This window comes from Ovis canadensis, chromosome 2 (assembly GCF_042477335.2).
Source record: "Ovis canadensis isolate MfBH-ARS-UI-01 breed Bighorn chromosome 2, ARS-UI_OviCan_v2, whole genome shotgun sequence".
NCBI lineage: Eukaryota > Metazoa > Chordata > Mammalia > Artiodactyla > Bovidae > Ovis > Ovis canadensis.
The window spans coordinates 251,793,345-251,803,544 of record NC_091246.1 but is presented as its reverse complement, the minus strand read 5'-3'; positions in this window follow the sequence as shown (position 1 = coordinate 251,803,544).

Genomic DNA, 10,200 nt, shown 5'->3' with positions numbered 1-10,200 from the left:
AAAAAAAAAGATGTCCTTTTCATTATAGGAGACTGGAATGCAAAAGTAGGAAGTCAAGAGATACCTGGAGTAACAGGCAAATTTGGCCTTGGAGTACAAAATGAAGCTGGTCAAAGGCTAAGAGTATTTTGCCAAGAGAATGCACTGTTCATAGCAAACACCCTCTTCCAACAACACAAGAAAAGACTCTACACATGGACATCACCAGATGCTCAATACTGAAATCAGATTGATTATATTCTTTGTAGTTGAAGAGAAGAAGAAGAAGGAGAAGTTCTATAGGAAAAGTTCTATACAGTCAGCAAAAACAAGACTGGGAGTTGACTGTGGCTCACATCATGAACCCCTTATTGCTAGATTCAGACTTAAATTGAAGAAAGTAGGGAAAACCACTAGACCATTCAGATATGAACTAAAGCAAATGCCTTACAATTATATAGTGGAAGTGAGAAATAGATTCAAGGGATTATATCTGATAGACAGAGCGCCTGAAGAACTATGGACAGAGGTTTGTGACATTGTGCAAAGAATAGCAAGGAGAGATAAGAAAGCCTTCCTCAGCGATCAATTCACAGCAATAGAGGAAGTTAACAGACAATAGAATGGGAAAGACTAGAGATCTCTTCAAGAAAATTAAAGATACCAGGGGGCTTTTCATGTAAAATGGGCACATTAAAGGACAGAAATTCTATAGACCTAACAGAAGCAGAAGATATTAAGAGGAGGTGGCAACAATAAACAGAAGAACTGTACAAAAAAGATCTTCATGGCCAAGATAATCACGATGGTGTGATCACTCACCTAGAGCCAGACATCCTGGAATGTGAAGTCAAGGGGGCCTTAGGAAGCATCACTTTGAACAAAGCTAGTGGAAGTGATGAAATTCCCGTTGAGCTATTTCAGATCCTAAAAGATGATGCTGTGAAAGTGCTGCACTCAATATGCCAGCAAATTTGGAAAACTCAGCAGTGGCCACAGGACTAGAAAAGTTCTGTTTTCATTCCAATCCCAAAGAAAGGCAATGCCAAAGAATGTTCGAACTACCATACAATTGCTATCATTACACACGCTAGCAAAGTAATGCTCAAAATTCTGCAAGCCAGGCTTCAACAGTACATGAACCATGAACTTCCAGATGGTCAAGCTGGATTTAGAAAAGGCAGAGGAACCAGACATCAAATGGTAACATTCAGTGGATCATTGAAAAAGCAAGCAAGTTCCAGAAAAACATCTACTTCTGCTTTATTGACTATGCCAAAGCCTTTGACTGTGTGGATCACAACAAACTGTGGAAAATTCTGAAAGAGATGGGAATACCAGACCACCCTACCTGCATCCTGAGATCTGTATGCAGGTCAAGAAGCAACAGTTAGAACTGGACATGGAACAACAGACTGGTTTCATATCGGGAAAATAGTTTGTCAAGGCTGTATATTGTCACCCCGCTTATTTAACTTCTATGCAGAGTACATCATGAGAAATGTCAGGCTGGATGAAGCACAAGCTGGAATCCAGATTGCTGGGAGAAATATCAATAACCTCAGATATGCAGATGACACCACCCTTATGGCAGAAAGCGAAGAGGAGCTAAAAAGCCTCTTGATGAAAGTGAAAGAGGAGAATGAAAAAGTTGGCTTAAAGCTCAACATTCAGAAAATGAAGATCATGGCATCCGGTCCCATCACTTCATGGGAAATAGATTGGGAAACAGTAGAAAGTGTCAGACTTTATTTTGGGGGGCTCCAAAATCACTGCAGATGGTGACTGCAGCCATGAAATTAAAAGACAGTTACTCCTTGGAAAAAAAGTTATGACCAACCTAGATAGCATATTTAAAAGCAGAGACATTACTTTGCCGACTAAGGTCCGTCTAGTCAAGGCTATGGTTTTTCCAGTGGTCATGTATGGATGTGAGAGTTGGACTGTGAAGAAGGCTGAGCGCCGAAGAATTGATGCTTTTGAACTGTGGTGTTGGAGAAGACTCTTGAGAGTCCCTTGGACAGCAAGGAGATCCAACCAGTCAATCCTAAAGGCAATCAATCCTGAATATTCATTGGAATGATGGATGCTGAAACTGAAACTCCAATACTTTGGCCACCTGATTCAAGGAACTGACTCATTTGAATAGACTCTGATGCTGGGAAAGACTGGTCAGGAGGAGAAGGGGACGACAGAGGATGAGATAGTCGGATGGCATCACCAACATGATGGAAACGCATTTGAACAAGCACTGGGAGTCAGTGATGGACAGGGAATCCTGGCATCCTGCAGTGCATGGGATCACAGAGTTGGACATGACTGACTGAACTGAACTGAATTGAAATAGTAATTATATATGTGTGTATCTATATATTAATAAAACATTTTTGTTTCAAGTATAGAGGGAACATGTGTTTCTTAATTTTTTGTTTCTTTTAAAGGCAAGTTTGCTCATGGTCTTTGCTTTAGTTGTGTCTGACTCTTTGCAACCCTGTAGACTGTAGCCCACCAGTCTCCTGTCCATGGGATTTTCCTGGCTAGAATCCTGGAGTGGGTTTCCATGCCTTCTCCAGGGGATCTTCCCAACCAGATACTGAACCCACGTCTCCTGCATTGCAGGTGGATTCTTTACTGTGGAGCCACTGGGAAAGCCTCAAATTCAACTTTCTAAAGTACAATTTACATGAAATTTGGTATGGTCAGTCTTTTTAATTTGGGGCACTCTAACAGGTTTGTAACAGAGTTTCATGTGATGTCAACTTTCACTTCCCTGACTGGATGGACGTGAGTCTGAGTGAACTCCAGGAGTTGGTGATGGACAGGGAGGCCTGGCGTGCTGTGATTCATGGGGTCTCAAAGAGTCAGACGTGACTGAGTGACTGAACTGAACTGAACTGAATGTGTAATGATGTGGAGCATCTTTTCTCTACGCTAGTTTATCAATCTACATCTTCTTTGGTGAAGAGTCTGTTCAAATGCTTTGCTCATTTTTAAAACTTGAGTGGTTTGTTTTCTTTTTTATTATTATTTTACTTTACAATACTGTATTGGTTTTGCCATACATCAATATGAATCTGCCACAGGTGTACATGAGTTCCCAATCCTGAACCCCCCTCCCACCACCCTCCCCATACCATCTCTCTGGGTCATCCCAGTGCACCAGCCCCAAGCATCCTGTATCCTGCATCAAACCTAGACTAGCGGTTCGTTTCTTACATGATATTATACATGTTTCAATGCCATTCTCCCAAATCATCCCACCCTCTCCCTCTCTCACAGAGTCCAAAAGTCTGTTCTATATATCTGTGTCTCTTTTGCTGTCTCACATACAGGGTTATTGTTAATCATCTTCCTAAATTCCATATATATGTGTTAGTATGCTGTATTGGTGTTTTCCTTTCTGACTTACTTCACTCTCTATAAACGGCTCCAGTTTCATTCACCTCATTAGAACTGATTCAAGTGTATTATTTTTAGTGGCTGAGTAATACTCCATTGTGTATATGTACCACAGCTTTCTTATCCATTCATCTGCTGATGGATATCTAGGTTGCTTCCATGTCCTGGCTATTATAAACAGTGCTGCAATGAACATTGGGGTACACGTATCTCTTTCACTTCTGGTTTCCTTGGTGTGTATGCCCAGCAGTGGGATTGCTGGGTCATAAGGCAGTTCTATTTCCAGTTTTTTTTAAGGAATCTCCACACTGTTCTCCATAGTGGCTGTACTAGTTTGCATTCCCACCAACCGTATAAGAGGGTTCCCTTTTCTCCACACCCTCTGCAGCATTTATTGCTTGTAGATTTTTGGATCACAGCCATTCTGACTGGTGTGAAATGGTACCTCATTGTGATCTTGATTTGCATTTCTCTGATAATGAGTGATGTTGAGCATCTTTTCATGTGTTTGTTAGCCATCTGTATGTCTTCTTTGGAGAAATGTCTATTTAGTTATTTGGCCCATTTTTTGATTGGCTCGTTTATTTTTCTGGAATTGAGCTGCAGGAGTTACTTGTATATTTTTGAGATTAGTTGTTTGTCAATTGCTTCATTTGCTATTATTTTCTCCCATTCTAAAGGCTGTCTTTTCACCTTGCTTATAGTTTCCTTTGTTGTGCAGAAGCTTTAAATTTTAATTAGATCCCATTTGTTTATTTTTGCTCTTATTTCCAATATTCTGGGAGGTGGATCATAGAGGATCCTGCTGTGATTTATGTCGGAGAGTGTTTGGCCTATGTTGTCCTCTAGGAGTTTTATAATTTCTGGTCTTACGTTTAGATCTTTAATCCATTTTGAGTTTATTTTTGTGTATAGTGTTGGAAAGTGTTCTAGTTTCATTCTTTTACAAGTGGTTGACCAGTTTTTCCCAGCACCACTTGTTAAAGAGATTGCCTTTAATCCATTGTATAATCTTGCCTCCTTTGTTGAAGATAAGGTGTCCATATGTGTGTGGATTTATCTCTGGGCTTTCTATTTTGTTCCATTGATCTATATTTCTGTCTTTGTGCCAGTACCATACTGTCTTGATGACTGTGGCTTTGTAGTAGAGCCTGAAGTCAGGCAAGTTGATTCTTCCAGTTCCATTCTTCTTTCTCAAGATTGCTTTGGCTATTCTAGGTTTTTTGTATTTCATACAAATTGTGAAATTATTTGTTCTCATTCTGTGAAAAATACCACTGGTAGCTTGATAGGGAGTGCATTGAATCTGTAGATTGCTTTGGGTCGTATACTCATTTTCACTATATTGATTCTTCCAATCCATGAACATGGTATATTTCTCCATCTATTAGTGTCCTCTTTGATTTCTTTCACCAGTGTTTTATGGTTTTCTATATATAGGTATTTAGTTTTCTTTAGGTAGATATATTCCTAAGTATTTTATTCTTTTCGTTGCAATGGTGAATGGAATTGTTTCCTTAATTTCTTTTTCTACTTTCTCATTTTAAGTTTTGAGAATTCTTAACAAATTCTGGATAAAAATCCATTGTCAGATGTGTGATTTGCAAATATTTTCTTTTGCTCTGTGATGTATCTTTCTATTATCTTAGTATAGTCTTTAAAAGCAGAAGTTTAATTTTCATGAAGTCCAATTTATTATATTTTTTCTCTTCTATAGTGTGCTTTTAGTGTCATACCAAGAAATCTGCCTAGTCCAATATCACAAAGACTTTCTGCTGTGATTCCTTATAAAAATGTTACAAGCTTAGGCTTTACATGTAGGCCTATGATCCATTTTTTAAAAAAAATATTCTTTTAAATTTTTGGTAAACTATACAGAAGGTAACACTTGTTGTTGTTCAGTTCAACGTGATGAGTTGTGTCTGACTCTTTGTGACCCCATGGACTGCAGCACCCCATGTTGCCCTGTCCTACACCATCTCCTGGAGTTTGCTCAGATTCCTGTCCATTGAGCTGGCCATGCTATCTGGCCATCTCAACATCTGCCATCTTAATTATTTTTGAATATACAGTTTACTGGCATCAAGTACATTCACAGTGTTGTGCAACCACTACTGTCATCTAGCTGCAGAATTCCTTTCTTCTGCAAAACTGAAACTCTGTACCCACTAAACAAAAACTCCCAGTTTCCGCCTCCCCGCAGTACCTGGCAACCACCATTCTTCTGTCTCTATGAATTTGACTATACCTCATATATGTTCAAGCTGGTTTTATAAAAGGCAGAGGAACCAGAGACCAAATTGCTAACATCTTCTGGATCATGGAAAAAGCAAGAGAGTTCCAGAAAAACATCTATTTCTGCTTTATTGACTATGCCAAAGCTTTTGACTGTGTGAATCACAATAAACTGTGAAAAATTCTGAAAGAGATGGGAATACCAGACCACCTAACCTGCCTCTTGAGAAATCTGTATGCAGGTCAGGAAGCAACAGTTAGAACTGGACATGGAACAACAGACTGGTTCCAAATAGGAAAAGGAGTCCGTCAAGGCTGCATATTGTCACCCTGCTTATTTAACTTATATGCAGAGTACGTCATGAGAAATACTGGGCTGGAAGAAGCACAAGCTGGAATCAAGATTGCCGGGAGAAATATCAATAACCTCAGATATGCAGATGACACCACCCTTATGGCAGAAAGTGAAGAACTAAAAAGCCTCTTGATGAAAGTGAAAGAGGAGAGTGAAAAAGTTGGCTTAAAGCTCAATATTCAGAAAACAAAGATCATGGCATCCAGTCCCATCACTTCATGAAAATAGATGGGGAAACAGTAGAAACAGTGTCAGACTTTATTTTGGGGGGCTCCAAAATCACTGCAGATGGTGACTGCAGCAAATTAAAAGACGCTTACTCCTTGGAAGAAAAGTTATGACCAACCTAGGTAGCATATTCAAAAGCAGAGACATTACTTTGCCGACTAAGGTCCGTCTAGTCAAGGCTATGGTTTTTCCTGTGGTCATGTATAGATGTGAGAGTTGGACTGTGAAGAAGGCTGAGCACCAAAGAATTGATGGTTTTGAACTGTGGTGCTGGAGAAGACTCTTGAAAGTCCCTTGGACTGCAAGGAGATCCAACCAGTCCATTCTGAAGGAGATCAGCCCTGGAATTTCTTTGGAAGGAATGATGCTAAAGCTGAAACTCCAGTACTTTGGCCACCTCATGTGAAGAGTTGACTCATTGGAAAAGACTCTGATGCTGGGAGGGATTGGGGGCAGGAGGAGGAGGGGACGACAGAGGATGAGATGGCTGGATGGCAACTGACTCGATGGACATGAGTCTGAGTGAACTCCGGGAGATGGTGATGGACAGGGAGGCCTGGCGTGCTGCGATTCATGGGGTCCCAAAGAGTCAGACACGACTGAGTGACTGAACTGAACTGAATACCTCATACGAGTGAAATTATATAGGATATGTCCTTTTCTAAGGAGAGAAGTTTTTAATTTTGATAAACTTCCATTTATCTCTCTCTCTCTTTTTTGGTCAATTGTTCTTTTGTTGTCTAAGAAACCACTGCCTAACCTAAGGTCACAAAGGTCTACTTCTGTGTTTTCTTCTAAGAGGTTCATAGTTTGAATCCTTACTGTTTAATCTATTATCCATTTACTTAACACAATGCCCTCAAGTTTTATCCATATAAGTTCAGTTCAGTTTACTCACTCAGTCGTGTCCGACTTTTTGCAACCCCATGGACTGCAGCACACCAGGCCTCCCTGTCCATTGCCAACTCCCAGGGTTTACTCAAACTCATGTCCATGGAGTCGGTGATGCCATCAAACCATCTCATCTTCTGTCATCCCCTTCTCCTCCTGCCGTCAATCTTTCCCAGCATCAGGGTCTTTTCCAATGAGTCAGTTCTTCGCATCAAGAAGCCAAAGTATTGAAGTTTCAGCTTCAGCATCAGTCATTCCAATGAATATTCAGGACTGATTTCCTTTAGGATGGACTGGTTGGATCTCCTTGCTGTCCAAGGGACTCTCAAGAGTCTTCTCCAACACCACATTTCAAAAGCATTAATTCTTTGGTGCTTATCTTTCTTTATGGTCCAACACTCACATCCATACATGACTGCTGGAAAAACCATAGCTTTGACTACACAGACCTTTGTTGGCAAAGTAATGTCTCTGCTTTTCAATATGCTGTCTAGGTTGGTCATAAATTTTCTTCCAAGGAGCAAGCATCTTTTAATTTCATGGCTGCAGTCACCATCTGCAGTGAGTTTGGAGCCCAAGAAAGTAAAGTCTGTCACAGCTTCCATTGTTTCCCCATCTATTTGCCATAAAGTGATGCGACCAGATGCTATGATCTTAGTTTTCTGAATGTTGAGCTTTAAGCCAACTTTTTCACTCTCTTCTTTCACTTTCATCAAGAGTCTCTTTAGTTCCTCTTCACTTCTGCCATAAGGGTGGTGTCATCTGCATATCTGAGGTTATTGAATTTCTCCCTGCAATCTTGATTCCAGCTTGTGCTTCATCAAACCCAGCATTTCGCATGTTGTATTTGGCATAGAAGTTAAATAAGCAGAGCGACAATATACAGCCTTGATGTACTCCTTTCTCAATTTGGAACCAGTCTGTTGTTCCATGTCCAGTTCTAACTGTTGCTTCTTGACCTGCATACAGATTTTTTAGGAGGCAGGTAATGTGGCTTGGTATTCCCATCTCTTTCAGAATTTTCCACAGTTTGTTGTGATCCACATAGTCAAAGGCTTTTGTGTAGTCAAGAAAACAGAAGTAGATGTTTTTCTGGAACTCTCTTGCTTTTTCAATGATCCAACAGATGTTGGCAATTTGATCTCTGATTCCTCTGCCTTTTCTAAATCCAGCTTGAACATCTGGAAGTTCTCATTTCTTGAGAACTTTGTTCATATGGCATATGTCAAAAATTCCTTTCTTTTTAAAGCTGAATAACATAATCCATTAAAAAACAACTTTACCAAAGTATAATTTGGATACCATACCATTCATTCATTTCAAGAGTATAATTATTTTGTATATTCACAGTTGTGTAGCCATTACCACAATCTAATTTTAGAACATTTTCAACATGCTCCAAAGAAATCACCCCAACAGTTACTCCCCAACCTCCTCCACCCCACACTCCCTTCCCTAAGCCCTAATGGTGGTGGTTTAGTCACTAAGTCAAGTCCAATATTGAGTCATGTCTCAGGCTCCTCTGTCCATGGGATTTTTCCAGCAGCGATACTGGAGTGGGTTACCATTTCCTTCTCCAGGGGTCCTCCTGATCCAGGGATCACAGCACATCTCTTGCATTGCAGGCAGTTTCCTGAATTGCAGGAGGCTTCTTTACCACTGAGCCAACAGGGAAGCCATGTCTAAGCCATAGGCAGCCGCTAATGTACTTTCTGTCTCTATAGAGTTGCCTCCTCTGCAATTTCATGTAAATGAAATTATATAATATTTGGCCTTTTGTGACTGCCTTCTTTCATTTGACAATGTTCTTGAGGTTCATTCATCTTATGTATCAATATTTTATTCTTTTAATTGTTGAATAAAACATTTGTCAAATAAGACATGAATTCAAACAATAGTTGAATAAAACATGACTAATGTTCCATTGAATAGATGTTCCATTATGTTCATGTATGCATTCATCAACTGATGGACATTTTTGTTTTCTTTTTTCTACTTTTTGGTTATTATGAATAATGCTGCTGTGAACATCTGTGTGCAAATTTTTGTGTGGATGTATGTTTTCATTTCTCTTAGGTACATATCTAGGAGTGGAGTTGCTGAGTCATGTATGGTAGCTCCATGTTTAACACTTTGAGAACTGTCAAATGTTTTCCAAAGCGGCTGCACCATTTTACATTTCCATCAGCAAAATATAAACTCTCCACAACCTCGCGAACACTTGTTATCACTTGTTATCATTTGTCATATATATATATATATGGCCAATATTGTCATCCTAGTGGGTGCGAAGTGCAGGGGGCCAGCGTGAGGAGCTCCGCCCATGGCAAAGGTCATGAGGAAGGAGGCTCAGCATATGCAAAGGCGTGATCAAGCCTCAGGAAACCCCCTGTTACCGAGCATCTACCCCCAAAACCAGAGTCTGTTTTATGCTCTCACCTACACCTCTGACTTTACGGGGGGGGGGGGGGCTCTCCCCCATAACCGTTTCTCTCGGAGAAGGAGTAAACGTGCAGCTCCAAGGCAATAAAAATTCCTGGGCGTGACATGAGTGTTTCAGCTTACAGACTCCTCTGAAGGTTATCTAGCCCGCCTGTACAGATTCGTCTGGCCACGTGATTGTTTACAGCCTCTCAATCTGAGAGGCACGTGATGTTTTAGACTTACTAAAGGCAAATTCTTTTGGGGAGTTGGAAATTACTAGTATAGTGGGCTGGTTAGAAATTATATTGGTGAAGGGTTTTTCATTTGTTGTACCAATAATTGCTGCTAATTCCCTGCCCTGGGTGTGACAAGGGTGTCTTAGGTCAAACCTCTCTGCTGACAGACTAGCTTGTGTGACAGGATTATCCATACTCCTGCCACTACCCACATGATTGTTTACTACCTCTTAACCATAAACAGCACAGAGAGCTTTGGAGTATTTTGAGAGTCTTAATTAGCATAGGGCTTTTTCTTCTTGTTGAGTCAATGATTGCCTCCATATCCTTAGGCACCTGGGAATATATTAGTCAATGTATTTGAAATATAGAAAAGGAAATAGAGTAGTTTTTGATGTTAGCAATACTAGACTTTTTGAGTTAATGGATTTTCTCTTTTGTAATAGATCACTG